Source organism: Ambystoma mexicanum, chromosome 2q (assembly GCF_040938575.1).
Source record: "Ambystoma mexicanum isolate Mex_15411 chromosome 2q, UKY_AmexF1_1, whole genome shotgun sequence".
NCBI classification, from domain to species: Eukaryota; Metazoa; Chordata; class Amphibia; order Caudata; family Ambystomatidae; genus Ambystoma; species Ambystoma mexicanum.
The window spans coordinates 1,184,068,219-1,184,090,378 of NC_090924.1; the positions used below are offsets into that span (position 1 = coordinate 1,184,068,219).

At 41.4% G+C, this 22,160-nt stretch overlaps 1 protein-coding gene across 1 annotated transcript in view; it reads left to right on the forward strand.

Annotated features, from left to right (window-relative positions):
• The window catches only part of MALRD1 (MAM and LDL receptor class A domain containing 1), a 3,359,462-nt gene that overhangs the window by 343,112 nt on the left and 2,994,190 nt on the right, over nucleotides 1-22,160 (forward strand). The gene's annotated exons all lie outside the window — the stretch shown is intronic.

Consider the following 22,160-nt stretch of genomic DNA (forward strand, 5'->3'; position numbering starts at 1 on the left):
ATGGCTAGCTCATTGCTATTCATGAACCTGATGACCCAGGTTGGCAGAGCTATGTATCCATTTTCTTGAATAAACAATAAGTTGGATAGTGACAATGCACTGATGCTGACCATGTCCACACACTGCCCACTCAGCCCGCATGACATTGCCGCAAATTGTCCACTGTAATAATCATCAGGGTGGGTTGACAACAGGACAGGCACCAGCCAGCAGCCCCAACACAGGGGCAAGTTCACAGAAAAAGTTCAATATTGAAGAGGAGTTCCTGTCCTGAGTGACAACCTCTATACAACATTCTTGTTTCAGTGTTTGATAGGCAAGTTCATCAGTCAAGGAATGATTTTGCCTGCATGTGTCCATCATCTTTCTGTAGGAAGATAGCATGCTTACTCTTTTTTTTTCTGTAGATAGATGGTTAACATGTTCCACTCGCCACCGAAAGGATCAGAGCAAAATGTTAACAACGATGCATTTTAAAGAAACACTCAAACATTTTGTTTGTTTGAAGACACAACTAATATATTATGTTGACTGACATCTGTAAATCACACAGTGGATCCATCAACCTCCATTAACCAGTGGGAGTTGCACCTTTAACCCCCATGTGTTGACACTGTATGGAACAGCCGTGGGTAGTGTCAACAGTGGTTGCAGGGTTGCCCACCCCAATATGTAACAGGCATGATAGAAATTTGTTTTGCCCTAGCTCTTTTTCTTACAAATTGAAGCACTACAGATGAGATAAGTGATTTCGTAACACAAAAAGTCAACTATGGTTGGACTTTACGAATATTAGAGACCTGAAACTTGGAGGTACGGGCAATGTTAGAAATGTGGGTTGTAAAGGAGTGGGATGGGTCAAAGATAACACCTAAGTTACAAGCTGTACTAGACGGAGGGAAAGAGGAGGTGGAAAAATTAGATAGCAGAGGCCGGAAGGGGCAGATAAACAGAAGTAGATGGAAAGAAACCCCTACTTCAAAGGAAAGACTGGTGTGGCCGAGACATACTCAAGATTGAATTCAAGAAGGAGTTTTCCAGCTCTATTAGGATTGTGGGTCCACATATCCATATATGTTCTAACCATAACTCTCTAGGATTTATATATGTTTTAGAGTTGAAGGCAGCCATCTATGGCCATGCACATATCTGGGTCACCCTATTTCTTTACAACCTCTGTGACCAACTGACAATCTGTGGGATGGGAATATTGGCTTTCATATTGTGACGATTCGCCAGGTATCGTCAGTTCTACCCTAAGCTAACTCATAGTCCCACTTGAGGTGGTTTAATTCAGGAGGGCATCATGGGGAGGGACTCCCTATCTGGGGGTAAGGGCAATCACCTAGGGTACTGCCCGTTGTCCAATATCATACTCCAACTTTCCCTACCATCTTCCCCAGTATATGTTCCAAACCACTTCTTTGAGAGTAGGCCCAAGTATTTCGAAAGTGTAGGAGAAAAGGCCAAAACAGAAAGTACCAGGATGAAGAAGAGCACAGAAGAAATTGAACTTATGGTTCTTTAACATTGTGCATGCAATGGATAGGGCTCCCAGAATAATGCTGAGTCCAAATAATCGAACTAACTCAGGAAGATGGCTAAGGTCGCTGTTTTATTAGCAATTATCTAAAACAGGGAGGTTACCATTAAATTCAAGGACGTTCATTTTCAGTTTTCGACAAATTTCACATAAAAACATCATTAAATGCAAATTATTAATCAGCAGTGATGTCATACTATGCAGCAAATAAGAAAAACCTATGAGGGATTGTGATACATTCAAGAGGAACATCTAAGTATACTTTAATAAGGGCTATGATTTTTATTGGCTGTCTACTGCCAGGTGGACAACTCATGCTTACCTCTAAAACATGTCATATTCAACACTATTAAGAACACAGTATATCATTGGCTGCCAATCTTTAAGGCCCCTTATTACACAGACCTCTACAATTGGTTGGCATGCTTGTGCCATGTCTGGAATATCTGGTTCACTTAGCAGCATGTAAGCTCATTCCCATGTGCCAGGAGGTGGACTTGACTTTACCTTCCCACCCAATTAGCCCAACATCGCTCATCACCCATGCCATGCAGACTTGGCCTTGCAAAGTATCCTTGTCTGCGGGAATATATGGGAGTTCATGCTTTCACTATCGATGTTCTAGGACTCCAAGCTCAACTCTATTTCCATCCTCAGCTCACGTGACAGGGGACCATGATTCTGGTCTATTCTGCAGCATTTAAGTGTCTTAAATTAATACAACTTGGCACTCTTAGTGTTCTTTCTTTGCCCCTTGATAAGGGATGATTCCTCCTTCCAACGTTTATTGCTTTCAAGAATAAATAACTGACCTTGGCTACTTCTGTTTTGATGCCAAGCCAGACAGACCTGCCAGGCTCTTCCATGATCTCAGCTCAGCTCATTCTTGCTGCGACCCAATTCTTTGCCTTTCTTCTCGATGACTTTCAGCTTACTGAAATTCATTGCACCGATGTCCAGCTACTATACAATGACGGCTTCACCTGCAGTCTATTCACTACGTATAGCTTGCTTCTATGATCACTTAGTCTACTTGCGTTTCAGCATCTGTGCAATCATTTAATGGTCGCATTTCTATAGCACTGTGCATGTATGTTCTGCATATGAAAGTTTACTCGATTCTTAACTTCGTCATCAATATCTGCAAGATCCATACATTCTCTACAGCCAGTATTCTCAGTGCATCACACTCATCTCTTGTGATGTTACTAACTTCCCTTTCTCTTGTTGTCATATTTCTTCAGCTCCCAGATTGTCATTGGGTTTTCTCAGAGGATACCTTTTCTCCAAAACTCGCTGTGGAATTGACACAACTGCTGGTGTCAAACATGGCGCAATGTGCGACTTCCAACATATAGGAGGAAGGGGGGCTGGATTTCCTGCAGAGGCATGCAGATGCTCCTCTACAACATGGAGATTATTGACTAAGCTAACACTGGTACAAAGTGGCCCTGATGATGCTTGAAGATCAACTTATCGAAAACAACAAAGGACTGAATATTTGGTCAAGCCGAGCCAGGAGAGACATCAGAAATGTGAGGTGGACCACGTTGTAAAGTTTTCTCAACAAATGCCATTTTGTTTCAGTATAAGGTGTGACCATGGTCTCTTTCCATAACCTGGGCAGACTCCCCTTCACCAGGTTTAAATGTGATTCAGCTTCAAAGTTCAAGAAAGAAAACTAGGAAATCCTGATTCGCAAAAAAAATAATCCAAAACAGTTTGATGTTGATTCAACTTGTCAACAGAAAGTTCCGACACAGAAGATATCAGTCTTTCCTTCTTCTTTAAATAGGTTTACAGTTCCTCAATAGAAACAATGATTGTCTCTGTCAGGATGATTTGCCACTTTAACAACTGAAGAAATACAGCATCTCTGTAACAGTCTTGCTTGGTACTTTCTTCGACTGCACAAACAAAATAAATTACTTGGCTCTTTCTTTGACTCCACAAACAACATAGTATCAAGAACACCTTGTAGCACTCCCGCACTTGGCCTTCTTCCCTGCCAGGCCTGCAAGTTGACCATCCAGATATAACTCTCTGCCCAAACAGCCTTTCACTACTACAAGTGCTTCTGTGGACAATGTAAACTGATAAGAGATATAACAGCTTCACAGCATTCAACAAACTTCAGCTTCAAAACTTTAACTAACTTTTCCTGCAAACCAAATTCACAATGATGCTCTTCAATACCTTTCTGAAAATGAGTCTCCTCTCCTTCTGGCTAACTGAAGGGCAGTCTTTTTTTTGCTTTTGGGTCCCCACTGTACAAGCAACCGAAGACTGATAGGGATAGAGTCTCTTAATGCCTCTCTCCTGGGTTTGGCAATGTGTATGTATCCCAATATTTACCAGATGTATACAATATGGGCAACTAGTTGCAGAGTATATATTCTTGGGATTAACTACCTTCTGTTGTTTGCAATATTGGTTAAATTGTATTTTTCTTGGTTTCAGTTTTTCTTGGCATGGGCAATGCTTATCAACTCTTAACAAACTCGCCCGAGAGTTGGCTTGGTTCTCCAAAGACTCACACTTTAAAAATGAGTCATTTGGTTTTGATTTGCCATGGTTTTGCTGCTTTTCCTTGGTTTAATGTTTGAAACCAAGTTAGGAATCACTTCCACTCACCAGGGAACACTGCTGCTGCTGTTTTACAATAGTTTGATACGCATCAGTAATATGTGACTCACTTTAAGTCACACCCAAGTTCTGCTTCTGCTTCTTTCTAACAATTCTGCTTCTACACGAATGCAGTGAACTCACTGGATGCCTGCGTTCACTTTGCAAGTTGGGACAGAGCCCTCTGGGGTCATTAACAAGTGGTGAACTCACCAGATCAGACGTGCATCTCTGACTTCAGCTGTTGTGGCTGTTGTGGCTCCCCTCGAACCGGCAAACCATTTCAGTAAGTCTGCCTTTGTACACACCATTTCCAATTGGAGCACTTCTCCTGAGGCTCTCTTGTGGACACCAGTCACTGGAGACAGCCTTGAGGCCTTCAGGTGCATGCCAGCCACTTGAGATAGCACCCTGCATGCGTCTCGCTGCACCGCCTCTGCAGATTAGGTCACAAGGGGGAATGCTTTCATCCCACATGCCTTCCGTTGTGCGATCTCTGCAATTGAGATTTCTGGGGCCACAGACATTCTCAGAACTGACAGTTGATATCTGCCAAGCAATGGTCCCAGCGTCTTCCCAGTCCTCCAGCTTCTGTGTGGGATGTCAGCATGAACCACGCTGCTACTGCTGCTGACTTCTTCTACTCTCCAACAACAACACCAACACTATGGACTGCACCTGAGGGGGCCTATTAAGCCTCCCAGTCTCCCTCAGGCATGGGCCATCTTCTATAAAGTACTGAGCATTTCTGCAACATGGTGCCTCTTCATACCTCTTCTTCGTCCCAGTACTTAGGGAATTATGGGACTTGAAGTCCCCAACAATAAAATCTGGTTTTCTCATTTCTGTGTTTTACTTTTAAACCTCATTTTGTTCCTTATAACATTTTTAAAAGGAACATCAGAAGAGTTAGTCATTAGTTTTGATTGTATAGGGAAAGGCATTTCTTTTATGCAGATGTCATTACCAAATTTCCTGTCTCTGGCCCTTTTGGTGTTAACAAGGTTTTTAGTTTTAAACATTTCCCAAACCTTAGAAGGGTTTTGATTTCACCTCAGTCTCAGGAGTGTATGATTGAGTTCTTCCCTATTTATATGCACAGCCTGTGGAACAGCAAGATGGTTATTACAACAAGCCAATACATACTTGGGTATTGCGGAGCCATCCTCCCCTCAGGAAGACAAATACTGTGTCTCACCCCATGGATTCCTCTCACTCCCCTCAGGTTTTCCTCCCACGAACACCACCCCCAAGGGCAGGATGAGAAAGCATCTGTCTTTCCATGGCCACCTGGGAGGAGACTTTAAGGAGGGGTTTAGGGAGGGATCCATAGGATTCATCATGGGTAGCAGGTGTGGAAACCATCTAGAGTAGGAATTTCAAATCCTGTCGGCTGACTGGGGATCCCGTAGAGCAGTGGACCCCCCCCAAATTGCTAAGGGAGTTCTCCATGGGTCCAGCTGCAGCGGGCCTGAACACAAAGCAGGAAGCGAGAGCTGATCAGTCTAGTAGAGAACATTGCTATTCATGAACCTAGTAGAGCACAGAGCTGATGCAGAGGTGCAGAGGTGCGGAGGAGAGAAGCCCAAAACGCCGCAGAGATGCATCCCGGTCCCAGGAAGTCCAGTGTCATACCAAAGTCCCAGCGAAGATAACGGGAAGTACGAGTTACCCACATGGCACACACGAGTGGAAGTGAGAGAGAGGCTTGAGTGGCTTTCCCCCTAGTAGTAGAAATTCAAATATTGGGTGGGGTGGACCGAGCATCCGGGGAGAACTTCCTCCTCGCTGTCACAGCATTAGGCCCACTGACCACCAGAGAAGTATCTGGGACCCCAACACCAGTGCATCGAGAATCTGAGGAGAACGTCCTCATCATAGTGGTGGCAACAAGCCCACTGACCACCACAGAAGAGTCTGTGTCCCTAACACAAGAAAACTAAGCATCAGAGGAGAACTCCCTTGTCACACTGACAGAAATAAGCCCACTGACCACCATAGAAGTGTCTGGGACCCTAACACAAGAAAACTAAGCATCAGAGGAGAACGTCCTTGTCACACTGACAGCAATAAGCCCACTGACCATCATAGAAGTGCCTGGGAAACTGAAATAAGTATGATAACTATCAGAGGAAGGCATCCTCATCGCAGTGCCAGGGAAAGGTTCACTGATGTCCCAAAAGGATTTAGGATGTTGCTAACTCCATAAGAAGTGGGCGGAATACATATTAAGTTGAGAGACACAGAAAATAAACCTTAAGCACCAGTAGAAGGGAGTCAAGAGACTGAAAGCCCTTTTGATACACTCAAACGTTGCAAGAGGAAGGGAGTCTTTGCCCCTGGCTTTGTTGTGAACTATTTTGGAGTGTGGAGACCAATAACAGGAGAGGGGATTCAATTACCTGTTTCTGAACATTGAAGAAACTGAAATCCCATTGATCAAGAGACACCAGAGGAAGGGATGCATTCCCTCTGGCTTAGGTGTGAACTATATCGGAGTGTGTGGACCAACACCAGAAGAAGGAAATCATTCTCCTGGTTCTGAAAGTTGACTGGTGCAAAGGTTTGTTGGAACCACAAGCCTGGGGAAGGAAGTCATTCCCCCTAGCATCCATTTTCCCCAAAACATTTCTGTGAATACCACCCAAATAGCAAGAGAATACACTCATTCTCCTGGAGAAGGAACCTTCTGTTGGCTTATTCTTTAGTTGTAGTGTAATGGATAAAAGGAGACTATGACACAGGATGGTGGAGTCTGATTATGACTGACATTTGTCACAGATCCTTTAGTATTAGTCTGAGGCAGGGAAACCACTTAGAAGACAGGGATAGTGAGGTTTTCTTTCTTTTGGTAAACAAAAGTATCTTTAGAGTTTAATGGGTGAATTGTATAATGGTCTAAAATATTGGATTCTGTAGCAGGATCTAGAAGTTGAAATTGACCAGTTTCTGATGAGTCTTCATTTATTTTGGTGGTTTCCCTCAGGTTTTCTTCAATATTTATTTCTTTGTAGTATTCATTGTTGTCTTTTAGATATTGCAGGGCTTGTCTAACTTTATGTAAGTCTACGAGTTGTTGCCGAATTGTTTTGTCTTTTGTAGGTACGCCATTTACTAAGATAATTAAAGATTGAGCTATTGGACATTGCACACCCAGAGTGAGTAAATTTTCTTTGATATCTAATGGCAAATAAACTTTGCCACAAATGCCTTTCAATAATTCAGAGGGAGGTAGTTTTGCTGTTTTTGGTTGAAGGCGTAATATTGCTTGAAATGGGTGCACTGTTTGAATTATGATGCTCTCATACAAGTTTAGTTGTTGAAGGGGTATTGGTAGTGGGAATAATTCCAAGTTATTTGTCATAGCATGTGAAGGTGTTTGGTTGCTGTCAAGTTTTTCAGTGCAGTAACTGCAAAGTATTAAGGGGTCAGTGATTTCATATTTGTTTTCTGCTATAAAATAGAGAGCTAATTGGAACCACTTGGAATCTTCATTGTCTTCTATTTGGTACACTATGTCTAAAATGTTTGTGCTATTCTTATAAAAAGTCCTGCGGCAACACACACACATGGTTTGGTACTTCAGCAGATGTACTTTTAAATTTTTACACTTTAGTATTTCTTTTTTGTATGTGTGTAGTAGAAGGTTGCCATCTGTAAAGTTGTTGCTAGTCTGTTGTAAAGCTATTGCATTTTGTAAGTGGCTTTCACTTCCAAAACATTTTCTCTGGATATGCTCTATTTCTTAATTTGGCGGTACCATGTAGAAGATTGGCTTAAATTTAAGAAGATTTAAATTGGCTAGTGCAAAAGAAGGACATTTGGCATAGTACAGTTTATGAACAAGATTTCTTATAGTTGAATGGTGTGTTGATATCATTTGGATATGGTGGAAGGTGCTTTTGCAAATAAGTCCAGAAATGCAGGCAAATTAATGTCCTTGTAGCCCTGTGTATTTGTGCACTGGACAGGAGTATATACATTGTTATAGTTTTATTTTCAATTTGTCTTTGCCTTTCAAATACTGATTGAGGAACTGGCGTAAAGATGTGAAAGATTTTGTTTTCCTATGTTACACATTGATTCGCATGGCCATTTGTAGACTGGACGCATTGGTTCAGTGGAATGGAGAGTTGATACTAAGTTTTCTGGGGATATTTTTGTGAGCAGTGCTTCACGTTCCATAATGGTATTGTTAAGTTGTGCATAACCTAGTCCACTGCTATGTATGGCAATTGGGTTTCTTTGCTTTTGTTTGTATGCTTCCTCATTGAAATATGACTCTGTGCTGGTGTGTAACTCTATTCACCGCCACAATGTTTCTGAAGCTATCTTTGTTGATATTTCGTTTATTGAGAAGTCTTTTTTGTAGTTTAGTAGTTAGTTTTGTTAGTGGTTTTATTCTGGAAATAAATAATTTCCTTTTGAGGAGGTTTGCACTGTCTATGAGAGCTTCTAGGATTAATTTTCTAATCTGTGGCGGAACATTTTTTGTAAAATAATGTTTTGGTATGCTTACTTGTGGCTACATCGAGATTTATAGGTGCAGTATTAGCACTAGTGGTAGCAGCAGTCGTGTTAATCACTTTCTGTTTAGTTTTACATTTTGAAAGAGGAGGCAAAGTTTCTTTACTGGAAGCTGGTTTTGTTTTGCTTAATGACTGTATTAGCTGGTTTGTTTGAACTTTTTGTAAAGATTCTGCTAGAGGTGGATGCTTATTTTGGACACTTTTATTTTGATTTCATCTACTTCTGCGTTACTTTCTATGGAGTTGCTTTTTGTTAGGCATTCTTTGGGGTCTGTTGGAGAAAAAAAGAAAGTGTGGGTTGGGATGTTGTGCAGTGTATTTGTGCTTTGTGCATGAGTGTCTGAGTATGATGGTAAGCATGTATGTAGAGGTGTGTGATTGTGCAATGGGCTGTTACTTCATGTTTTGAAGGCTGTTCTCGTATTTGTGTGTTACTATACAGTTGTTCAGATGACAATACAAAGTATGCACCTGCTGAGGGGCAATCAGTAATATTGAATCTAATGTTGCAGGGTTAATACAATAGTTGTTTCTACAATACTATAATTCTACAGTGTTTGAGTAACAATTAGAACATTATGGCAGTATTGCACTTAGTTTTTTGCATGGAACCAGTAGGTTTCAGTAGAAAGCAAGGCAGAAGTAGATGAAATCAAAATAAAATTGTCCAAAATAAGCATCCACCTCTAGCAGAATTTGAACAAAAAGGGTAAAATTAACCCTCTCCAGTAGTCTATGTAAGATTGGTTTTACTGGGTCTATGCATGTAAAAAGACTAACAAAGTCAATGGCAACTTTACATGTTCTGGGAGATAGTAGTCAGTTCCAGAAAACACAGTTTAAAGGGGGAATTCTGCAAAAGAAAACCCTGTGTCACTTCACTAATGGTGCTATGTGACACACAGTAAAAAGATTATGCCTATGGAGTAGGTGAAGCTCCACAGTATATGAACACAAAAATGTTAAACACAGCAAAACACATGTACGAGTGGAAAAAAAGGCTCACAATCTTACCAGGTGAAAAAAATAAATCCTAGAAATCCAGCAAAGTTCCTGCCCTTTACCCTGTATAAATAGCAAGAAAAGCAAACAGTTATTTCTCATATCTCCTAACATCCAATAACACTGCCTTAAAACGCCAAGTGTGCTCTGTGTGCTTACTATTGTAATGATTTCTAAGGCAGGTTCAACTGACAGATTCTAAGTAAAATTTACAGAATGCACATAGACTAAGGAAAATACATCTAAATGCTATGTACAGTTATCAGAAAGCATTACTACTGCAAAAACAAACAGAAATATAACTACCTTAACAACAGTGCTATTAACACACATATTTACTAACTTCTTTCTTTCACAATTGCAGTGAAGACCACTCTCCTGAAAACCAGCAGCATCTAAAGTATGAACCAGAACTCACAGGAAACGTACTGTTTGGAGAGGGTTAATAGTTATCCCTTTTTGTCTGTCTCTCATGGAACATTATTTTGTTCCCCTTTCTTTAATATGTGGCTGTTGGCAGTGATATCTACCATATGTTTTCTACTGTGGTCTATGAAAATAGCCTTGGTACTGTTTTAGGCTAAGTTAGTAGCCTCAAACTTTAATTCGCTGGACTCCATTTACTTTGATGTGGTTCCGGCTGGGTTTATACCCCATTTCATTTGTAAAGGTCTTTCTCGGTTTTACTCTGCGCTCCCAACCAGGTTTAGTTCCTTTATTCTCCGTCCTTTGGCAGGCTTCTTCACAGAAGCCCTACTTAGGCGCCTGAGAGTCTGGGTAGACAGGATGTGCGGGAGGGGTTTTAGGACCCCTGCACAGGGTTCCATTGGAAACTTTAGTCGCACTCTTGTTTGATTGGCTAGGTGACTGTCCTGCCAGGACAGCCACCATGCTGTGTGATTGACAGCCAAGCTGTGTAAATGGGGAAAACTGCATAAAAATCAGGTCTCTGGGACTTGGAAGGCAGAGTCGCCACTGGATCAAGAGAACCGAAGAGAACCTGAAGGAAGAGGACCACTACCACGACTGAACTTTCCTGTGAAGCCCTGCTGTGGGTCTGAATCTCCTAACTTCGAGGACAGAAAAGATCTGCAAGGAATCTTCTTCCCTTGAGCTAGTGGGACCAACCAGTTTGCCAAACACCAAGCAAGTCCTCCCTCCCCTGGTCGAATTTGCTGTGCAAAGCTGCAATGAACTGGATAGCCAGGCGGACCGGACCCTGTTTGGAGCGCACCTTTTATTTGTTGCTTTGCTCTGCTGCTGGTTTCATCCCTGGGCAGTGCAGGACCTTCCGGTCTTCCTTCTTCGTGTAAGTCCGACAGTCGCTTCAGGAACCATGAGCCTGCAGGATCTGCCAGGAACTTCTGCCTCAGCTACAGCATCCTTCTTCTTCTAAAGGTACTGTTCAAACCCGATCGTTCGTTCTGTCCGATCGCAGTGAAAGTGTTTTAAATTTTACGCCAATCCGAGGGCTTGTCTTTCTCTACTCTTTTAGGTAACTTTTCTTCTGGCCAACTTTGTTTCAAACTCTTGGCAAAGACTTAACCGCGAACCACTCTGAACTGTGTGATCCTCTGAAAAGACTCTGAACCATTAACAATGGCCCAGGCCTATTGATTTGAATCCTCATTGTAGCAGGCCTGTTCTAGATTGCCCTGCCTACTTACTTGTTGGTGCTGCTTAATTTTGTATAACCGTGTCCTTCCCTCCCTTTTTAAATTGCTGGAGTGCCATTTTGCTCACACTTCATTATGAGCTCAACTTGTCCAGAATTGATTGGGTGTTGTGTAGTATATTAAGAGTGTAATTCTTCTGCTGCTTTAATTAGTGAACTGTTTTACAAATGAATGTTTAAATAAATGTATATTATTTTACTCAGAAACCTTGAGTCAGTGTTTGCTTGAACCATAGTAATTACTCTCCTTTGTGTAACTTCTGATACTGCTCACTTTACTCTTGAGATAAGTCTGGCAGCTCAGCCATCGCTACCACTTTACTGTGTAATACAGGCCTGTACCAAAGGTGAATTTGTACTTACACTTGTAGTCTTAATTGTGTGTGGTGTTCCCAAAGGGTACTGCATATGATTCTGCCTAACAGTGGGAAATAAAGCAGAAGGATTTGATGGATTCAACAGCTTATTACTCTTCAGGATAGTTGTAGGGGAGAAGGTCCAAATAAGAAAACCTGCAAAGGCGCAAAGGCACAAAGCAAGTTCGCCAGAGTGCAGGTGATTAGCAAACTACTGGGTGATCCTGTGGTGCTTGGTGATGGGAGAGTCTGAAATAAAATAAGTGTTGCAATGAAGGGTCTGGTGTTTGCGTTGTAGACTGAAGGGATTGGGGAGATGTCACATGTGTCGGTTTATTACACTGTTTGTACATAGTTGTACATCATGTGATAGACATGATTGCACCTGTGTATAGTTGAATGCTGTTGTAAATTCTAGAACGGAATGGGCAACCAGCGGGAATGGGAGAGCTGTCTAGATTGGAAGAACAGTTGTAGAGGCAGTGGTGTTGTTTCATTTGGGAGCTTTTCCAATGATATTGGCTATCTGTGTGCACGAATAAAGATGCATGTACTCATCCTGGCTGTGTGTCACCTTACAAAGCCTTATCCCACAATTATACTATTATTTCTCGCATCTTTTAACATGAAATGACACTTTGTTAGACAGTTGTGTGTGTTGTGTCTGATTACTGTTATAATCATTCCTAAAGGAAGTTCAAATGATAGATTGTATGTAAAATATCCAGAATGTGTAGAAAAGAAATTGTATGTACATCTTACACACTATGATGCATAATTAAATGCTGTTTTCCGTGAAATGTGGATAAATAAGTGGCAGTGGTTACACAAATGACAAAATGAATGAAGAGAATAACAGTTTGCACTTAACAGTAAATAATATGGGTAAATCAAAATTTGGAGAGCAGACAGCTTTGCAAGTGACACTTGATCATATCAGATGGAAGAAATGACAGTATGATTCTTTTTACAGGTTATAAAGGGCAAGTGGCAGTTACCCTGTTTAATGCATTTATACAAGAGCTGTACATGTACTGTGCAGAATATAGTCATACCTGTAGTTTGTGTTCATGCATGTGGATGTGCATGAATCTGCAAGCCGAAATCTTGGAGAGTTTTACAGTAGTTGTTGCTGTAGGTGCTTTGCAATCACAGCCCAATTGTACTCAGAGTGATCAACAGTACATCTAAAGTGCTGACCTATGATGATGGAGTTAGATGTAGAGTTCTTGGATGTGATTGGTGGATGGTTGTGTGACTGCTTAACAGTAGCCAATGAGGGAATGGTACAGAGAGTGTAGGGAAAAGGGTAGAAGGTCTGCCCCAATGTTACGCGCTCCATGGACACCGCGGGTGTTCACAGACAGGGCGTGCCACATCTGGGGCTTCTGAGCATGAAATGGGAGTGCATTTGGGGGATTAGCCAATAAGGTGTTGAGGTTCTGCTTTGTATTGAGAGAGGATGTGTGTAGTGAAGATGGCAGAGGTGGCGAAAGTCAGGGTGTTGGTGGTTGGAGATATATTTGTGAATGGTTTGGAGAAGTATGCTAGGAATGTGACTAACAATGTTGACATAAAAGGAGTGGAGGTGGTGTGGTGCACTAGGTTCAATAGTCCAGATGTAGTTGTCCTGCACTGAGGTGCTGTGCATTTGGGCTATGTCATTGCCCCTACTTTGTTGCAAGATCTGCAAAACTTGGTTCAGGCAGCCATGAAAGTCCTTCCAAATGCCAAGGTTATTTTTTCTGCTTTGCTACCTAGGGCAGTATGGGACAATAGTTATGTTTTTTGTCCTCAGCAAAAATATGCTTGGTGTTTAATTAACCAAGGCATGTTTGCTTGTATGATTAGAGCTTGGATGTTCTTTTGCAATAATTTCAACATTGAATCTGGTAATGTTGTCTACTTTAAAGCATATGGCATGTATTTTTCTTTCATGGGAAATGCCATGCTGTTTTGCAATATAAGGATTGCTTTGGCAAAGCTAATGTGAAGATATTTGGAAGAAAATAAGGAAATAAAAACAAACAAAGTACAAAATAAAAGGTGTTTCTGAAGAGTCCTTAAAAAAAACCCCAAAAAGGCTCTTTTCAGAGCCAACCTCAAAGGGGAAATGGGTTACACTATTACAATTTTCATTCCCCACTCTCAGATTTTATGATTTGTCCACGGACAGTGCCTATTACATACAGGGATTCTGAGGCTGAGAGGCATGCAAATGAGATTTAGCAGGGTAATGGATTGGTCAATAAGGTTTACTGGGTGTGATGTGTAAGGAGAGACTTTGTCAGAAAGTCTTTGTCCAGAGAGGAAAGCAAATAGCTATGGCTGTGTCTTTCCGAAGAGAGTGTATAAGTACAGGGCTGGTTGGTCCTCTTTTTAGGGGACTGTGTGGAGGAGGACCAAAGTGCAACAGTATACAAAAGGTTCAACAAAGCAGCTACCCACCTTCCCATGCACAAGGTGTGAGAGTCCATACTTGATACCAATCAAGAGCTGTCATATTGCATTTAGACAGAGATGCTCCAATTCAACATATTTCAATCTTTATATACAAAACATATAAATTAGACATGGTAAAACATCTAAAAATAAATGCATCGGTTGACATTTACAACAATCATCAGTTATTTGGAAGATGGTGAAAAAGGAATATCTAAATTAGATTTTCTCATCTCGGCAGGTAAGTGAGGTTAGTAAGGAACACCGCGTTTCCCGATTTGAATCAACTCCCGCCGTGCCGTGAGGACACAAACTCTTAAGTCTAATAACTTGAGAGGAGGGATTTTCTGCCACATACAAGTTGTTTTCCGGCATTAAATGTGAATGTGCTGTTCCATGCTAAGGTGATTGCACGGCCAGCGGTGATAAGACTTGCACGCCATGGCAATATAAAATGGGGGATACAACCACAAACCACTCAGATGGCACTAAGTGCCATTTGATGACTGATTGCTGTCATTGTCATAAAATAAAACGATCCCTCTCACGCCTGCAAAGAAATGAAAGAGTTATGAGATCAGATGACCTCCATACAATGCGCTGTTTTTTGACTAGCCTGTGTCATTACACAGTGTCCTGAAGACGGGCTCAACAGATCACGGAAATTAGATTGAATCTACTACATGTTGTTTAGACCTGAGACCTAGAAACACAATTCAGTGTCGACCATTTGATGGGAAAATAATAAAGAGGGTTTTGCTTAAATAAAGATATTTCTCACTTCCCTGCTAACCTCACTTAATTGCCGAGATGATGACATCTAATTTAGATATTCCTTTTTTACCATCTTTCAAATAACTGATGATTGTTGGAAATGTCAAACCATGCATAGTTTTTTAGATGTTTTACCATGTCTATTGTGTATGTTGTGTATATAAAGATTAAAATATGTTGAGTTGGAGCATATTTGTCTAAATGCAATATGACAGCTTTTGATTGGTGTTAAGTGTGGACTCTCACAACTTGTGTGTGGGAAGGCGGGCAGCTGCTTTGTGGAACCTATGGTATACTGTCTCTTTCAGAAGACAGATTGTCTGGATTTTGGGAGACTTGTGGATAAATTGGTTGAAGGGGCATGCAGATCACTGTGAAGTGGCTGCACATCTTGGATTCCTCATGTGGAAGTGCACTGGCATGAAGTGCGTGGAATGAAGTGGCTGGATTTCGTACCTCTTTGTGCTACTTTGGTGACACATTGTCATCCAGACATTATTATTATTCATTGTGGAGGGAACAGTTTAGGACATGTCTCTGAAATCTCTTTGCAATTTGCAATAAAAGAAGGACTTGGGAAAGTCATGGACATGTTTCCAAAGTCCCGAGTATTTTTTTCCCATATTGTGACAAATGTGGCTGCGTTTTTCTTCATTTGGTCCACAAATGGAGCAAGCGAGGCGCAATGTCAACAAGGCTGTTTGTGCCTTTTTGAGAGATGTTGGCATGTCCTCTTGTCACAATGAAAATATTATGTTTCATAGTACACACATTTTACACAGAGATGAAATGCTGGCAATCAGATTTTTCTGTGAAATATACAAAATGCATTGCATCCCTTTTTGGAATTATAGCAATCCTTTTTCAAGTAGATGTTTTCAAAACACAATAAACACCACCAAAAGGCTCTTTTCAGAGCCACCACTTCCTCCCAGAGAAGAGTGCAATGGTTTTGATAGGGTTGCACCCCAAAAAATGTAAATGTCCGCAGCCTTCTAAAATGCACAGGGCTCTGCAACATTTCCTTGGTACTTCTATTTTTGAACTGTGAAAGGCAGCTGGATGATTGCGCTGCCCTACAGGAGTGACTCTTGTGGTGGCAGGAGCAGAAACGGAGGATGCTGCAGAGGCACTCAACCTACTACATTTATCGCAAGGTACAATCTTACCAATAGCCCCACCGTGGAATGACTTTAGGTGTCACTTCATTGAGGTAGTACCATAGCTGTACAAACCTGGTTTGCCACAAAGTTTCAAAAAGTATGTAGATCGCTAGGGACATGGTCTGGGACAAGTGCAAGGGTGAACTTTCACAGGAAAATACCTTGGATTGCTCAAAAAGCACTTTGTAGGTGTCCGGGGGCCTGGACTGTGTTTATGAACAAGGACCCAAGCTTAGCGTGCGTGCAGTCATGTGAAGACATCGCGGACACATTTGCGAATGGGACGGGTGTCCGTAGGACACCAAATGCTCAGGCTCGGGTGTACACATGCGTGCGGGTTTTCTACGGACAGTATTCATGTCCCTGGACTAATTAAAAGTGTGACCCACGTGAGGCAGACAGTTACGGACAGGCGCGATGTTTGGAGGACCCAAGGGCGTAATACGCATGCGTGCGGGTGTTCTGTGGACAGTGTTCAGGTCCCCGAACAAATTAAATGTGCGTCACAACTTTGCGGACAGGCAGACGGGCTATGTGTTCTCCAGACATATTCATTCTGGTTGTGGACAATGCAAACAGTGGGTATGCCCTAAGGACATTTTAGTTTGAATAGTAGCGGACATGCAGACGGATTTAGTGTCTTGGGGACACCTCCATTTTGATTGAAAACTGTGTGAACAGGTATAATGTCCTTAGGACACCCCAATTTTGGTCAGTTGCTGACATTCTGGACACCTGTGCTGTCCGCGTACACACTAGCTGCCTTTTATTTAAAACAAGACACAGAGGAATATAGTAAAAGCATATATAATATTTTATTATTGTATAAATATATTAAAAACATACATGTTGGATGGTAGGGGAGGAAGGGATTGCAGTCTCATCATAAAGTTTTCGTGATGGGGATTTTTTGGGGATGGCTGGCTGGGACATGGACAAGGGGTACAGATACATGTGGGACAGTAATATTTAATGTTTTCTTTTATATGGTCCTCTACAAAGTTTTCAAAATAATGAAATTGGTCATTAATAGATCCATTTTTTGCTCTAAACGCTGCAGGTGATTTTCCAAGTTGCCTCATTCAGTATCATTCTTATTGTCTGTATGTTCTGTTAAAAAAAATATGTTAAGTACACATAAAATATTGGTTATTAATTGGTTTATTTAGAGAAGTGTAGTGTCTAACATTAGTATCAATGTTTTCACTCATTTCACCCTGAGGAAAATTTTCTTCTAGCCATTCCAAAGTACTAGACATTTCTGTGTAAAAGAAAAAAACATAATTTTCAGTGTACCCTACTACAGAAAGTTTATAAATATAGGAATTCATGTAGTGCACTTACCCGTTTGTTTTTTAGTTTTGCTGTTACTGCTTTGTAGGTGTGCTGTTGATTTTTGCTGTGCAGTTTCTGTGAGGTAATTCTGCTGAAAGCATCTGTTATTTTTTTTTGTTGGTATGCCCATTATGTTCCATATACTATGTAATTGGACTGTTGGTGTCTTACATATACAGTTTGAACTTCTTATTTATTTTTTTATGTACTTTATTTATATGCAGCTCTTTGAACATGTTCAGTGTTTTTATTGCATGATACAAAAATGTAAGATACCCCCTGAGTTTTTAGATAGTGTTGATGTTGACCGAGTGCATCCCTGGACATGTGCACGGTCCGTGGACATCAGAACCACTAGCGTGGGACAGGGGGTTCAGCATGTTCCATGTTACATGTATATAAACTAAGGAATTCCTACTAAAAACCTATCAAATTCATACAATCCATATCTACATCAGGGAAAAAATCTTTTTTAAGAGGATGTTATAGTTAAGTTGCGCTCCAAAAAACTTTGTTAAAGGGACGTTATGGTTAAGATACGCTCCTAAAAACCTATGAAATTGAGTGAAAAAACTTTGTTAATGGGACGTTACGGTTAAGCTGCGCTACTAAAAACAAATGAAATTCAGTGAAAAAACTTTGTTAAACAGACTTTTAACATTTTTACAAGTAAATCCGAAAACCCCCATGCAGTAATGATGGAACCAAGTCACTAGTGAATTTCCCTAACTATAACAGTTCAATCCCTAAGATGAATGGGTTATTGTGCTCAAAAGTGAGAAGAGCCACAATGCTTCTCACCAGAAGAAGTTTTTGCAGGTAAATTATAGTTTACTTGGGTTGCTGAGGGTTCAAACATACTCAACACTTTTACTAAGGTAAGTGTTCTATTGTATTCCAAGAGTTACTATCCAGGTTCAATGACCAAAAGGTAGTGGAATGGAAGGTTTTCCCAGTGTTAACCTATGGAGGATGGGGGACAAATGCTTTCAGTTTACTTACCCCTGCCCCTGATTGAAATGTTCCCAGATTACTCGATGGGTCTGCTGGGTGTCAATGAAGGTTGGATTTCCCTCCTTTGGATCCGGTGAGAGAAATCCAGGAGCTGCAAGGGCAAGGATTAGTCTGATCAGGTTCAGTAGCAAGATGCAAACATTAGCGAGGAAGAGATAACATTTTTGCTCATGCAGGGTTCTTCAGGACAATTCTCAGGATTGGTAAAGGCAAGTTCCAGCAACGGTCTCCGAACACAGGTTATGACAAGTATCCCTCCAGTTGCGGTCACAGAAGCTCCTTCAGGACAAAATGCCTTGATGCTGGGATGCTGATATTTGGAGGAAAGCCGACTTGCACCACATGCTGACAACTACCAAAGTTCCAGGTGCAAACTCAGAATCATGATAGTTCTGGTGAGGTATCCCACACAAGAGTGTGTCTGTCCTCTGGGTGGTCCAAGGACACTTCCAAAGGCTCAAGATGGCTGGATCCTTGAGATGACGTTGAGACTATGTGGTCCCACTAGTGCAAGGGCTGAAGCACTGCTCAAGGAATTTGGAGAACAGGTTGTTCAGCAGAGCTTCATGGGGCCAGTCACAGGGTGGGCTACCAGGCCTCTTCAAGGTTCACCTTCCGATCTTCATTTAGCGTCCATCTACAAGGGATTCTTGGCTCCAATGCTGGTCTGAATAAGTGGTTGCAGGAGTCCTCTTCTTATCCAAAATTCAGGCTAGGGGCAAGTCCAAGTCCACTAATGACAACAGGCTGCACCATTCAAACAGCCAGTAGTTGACCATTTGGCCCAACTACTGGTTTCACTCATGCCCCACACCTAGACTCTCTGGAACTATGTATATGTGATGAGGCTAGACAGTACCACCCCACTCCTGCATGCCTCACACACACAAATCCATCACTAGCAGCAAAAGCAGCAGCAGCATTCCCAGGCAAGTGCAAGGGATTTCCTGACCTGGCAAGGCAAGAAAAAGACCAAACATAAATATGGCAAAATTACAAGTGGCAATCTAATGGCACAGCCATTTTAGGACACTAGCCATGTTTAATAGACATACACAGCAAGCACAAATGTGCATACTAAAAATAATGAAAACATTGTAAAAATGTATCTGCTACCACCAGCTTGTCTTTGAATAGGTGTACAAGTAACCAAACATACGCAATGTAACAAGCTAGGGTGATGCACATGTATCCCCATTGCACTGCATTGCAAGGTACTGTGTTAAATGTTAAAAAGTCACAAAAATACAAAAGGGAAATGCAGTTTCCCAGTACTGAAAGTCTGAAGGACTTCTACAATAGCAATAAGTATGCAGACGCTACATAACTACTCCTGCCCATTACTGGCAATTATGCTACCGCCTCAAACATGCTGCACTCCGTTTATTAAATTATCCAAGCATGGTTGGCCTCCGAAACGCTATGCCACAATGATGACAAGACTAGAATCCTCCTGGTCGATTTACAAACCCTACGGATGGAGATTACAAATCCTTTATCATTGACAGAATCAAAATCCTAGTCTCAGATGAGGTCAAGAAACTTGGTGTGTACTTAGACTCTATGCTATTGCATCCTCTGTGTCTTACACACCACACTAATTAATTCTTTCAGGTCCTTTCTCTCTACTGACAGTCGTCTCACCCTTGCTCAGGCACTCAGCGACTCAAGACTGGATTACTGTAATGCCTTGTTTGCAGGCACTTATTCTTACAACATTAGCAAGTTGCAGGTGATACAAAACAATGTTGAACAATGCAGAACAAACCAATTAGGGTGGCTCAAAACGTGAGCATATCACTGCCACTAGAAGAAATGTGCATTGGATACCAATTCGCAAGTGATTTCTTTTCAACGCACTAGCCATTATGCACAAATGCCTTTCAAGTACCGTACCAAGATATCTTTCGCGGAAGTTCTGAAAAGCGCAGTCGGCAAGATCTACCTTTAACTCAAACATGCACCGTCTGATCACCCCTAGATTTGGTAGATATGAGGGATTGAGCTACCTGGTTATTGCCATCAAGATCTGGAACGCTTGACCACTGTATCCGGGTGCATTCTTCACAGGCTTTCCGTAAGCACCTCAAGAATCTGCTTTTCACTGATGAGGTGACCTTGTCGGCTGTCATTTCCTATGATTGCTTCTCTTTGAGAGATATTCACACAAGACATTGTTATTAACTGTTTTGCTTACTGTTTACTGCCTGTAACCAGCACCTCAATGCCTCCAGGTTGAGCACGCTATACAAATGCAATAATAAATAACATAATAAATAAATAAATACTTCCACTGAGACCCTTACTATTTCTCTCATTTGTTGTCATTCCTGCTCATTCCGATCCTACTCAAAATAGCCCCAATACATTTTGCCTTTTCTCCTTCTTCTGCCTCCACTATGTGTGACCAAGGTAGTGGGAAACGAGCACCAATTTCTCAGACGGGGTACTGGTACTATGGGTCCACACGGTGTTGATTTGCATGTTTTTGAAGCATAACATGTGATTAAACATTTTTTAGAATGGCAGAAACACAAAAGGATCATCTAACAATTCTCATTCTCAAGGGGCCTGGCTGTCAATTTATTATGTATTCAATCTCTAGCATTGCTCAGAGAACACAATTCACTATTCTACAGAGTAAACATCAGATGAGGACACATCTTGGGTCTCAGAATTTTCTGTTCTGTAATTAATATTTTAGTGCTAGCCAGGCTTTCAAAATTATATAATACTAGCAGAAGCACCTGTTCTCTGAACGGGTACTGTAGACAGACATGATAACACTGATCCTGTAGGTGTCTGTTTCAATTCGCTTATCACTTGGTGTGCTTTGCACCCTGAAGTAAAATGCAGAGAATGGGCACGTGTGGCTGGCTGACATACCCTGAAGCAAAGGTGGAGGAGGTGAGAGTTGGTGTGCTGCTGCATTCTTGGACCTTCTGTGCTCTCTCCCCACCTGTCACCTCACCCTGGCATGGTGCAGTTCGTTGCTGTGCATTGCAGTGCAATTATCTTGGAAACTATGCATTCCAGGGCCTGGACCTCGATTTTTGCTCATCTTGTCAGGACCGTTCCTTTTATGACCACATTGAAGTAGCTAATAATGTTTGGAGAATCCTAACAGGTAACTATGCAAAATGTGGTGCAGATTGGTGAAACAGTGTGGAATTATATAAGAGACAACGCTTCGCCATGCCACAAACCCACACACTGACAAACACATTTTGACTTGTGCTGAAATCCGGAGAACGGGGTGGGTTGTCCAAATGTCATGTAGCCAGTAATGTCCAGCGGGTCCTAACAAGTAACTATGCACAATGTGGTGTCGATTGGTGACATGGTGTGGAATTGTATAAAGTATGCCACTTTGCCATAAACCAAAAAATTGTTTGGGACTTTTGCTAAATATCGAGTAAAGGGGTGTGGTGTCCAAATGTCATCTAGTCAGTAATGTGAGGGTCCCAAAAGGCAACTATACAAAATGTGTTGAAGATTGGTTAAACTTTGTGGAATTCTAAAAGGAACAACACTTTGCCACAAATCCTGCCGCAAAACAAACAGATTTAATTTTTTGATAAAACATTTTTTATTGTTTTTTACAACAATCACAACAAAACTAAAAACAACAAAAGGAGAAAGGGACTAGCATATCCAATCATAGGGTGATGTTAGTTAGTACTTGTATCACTAATCGTCAAA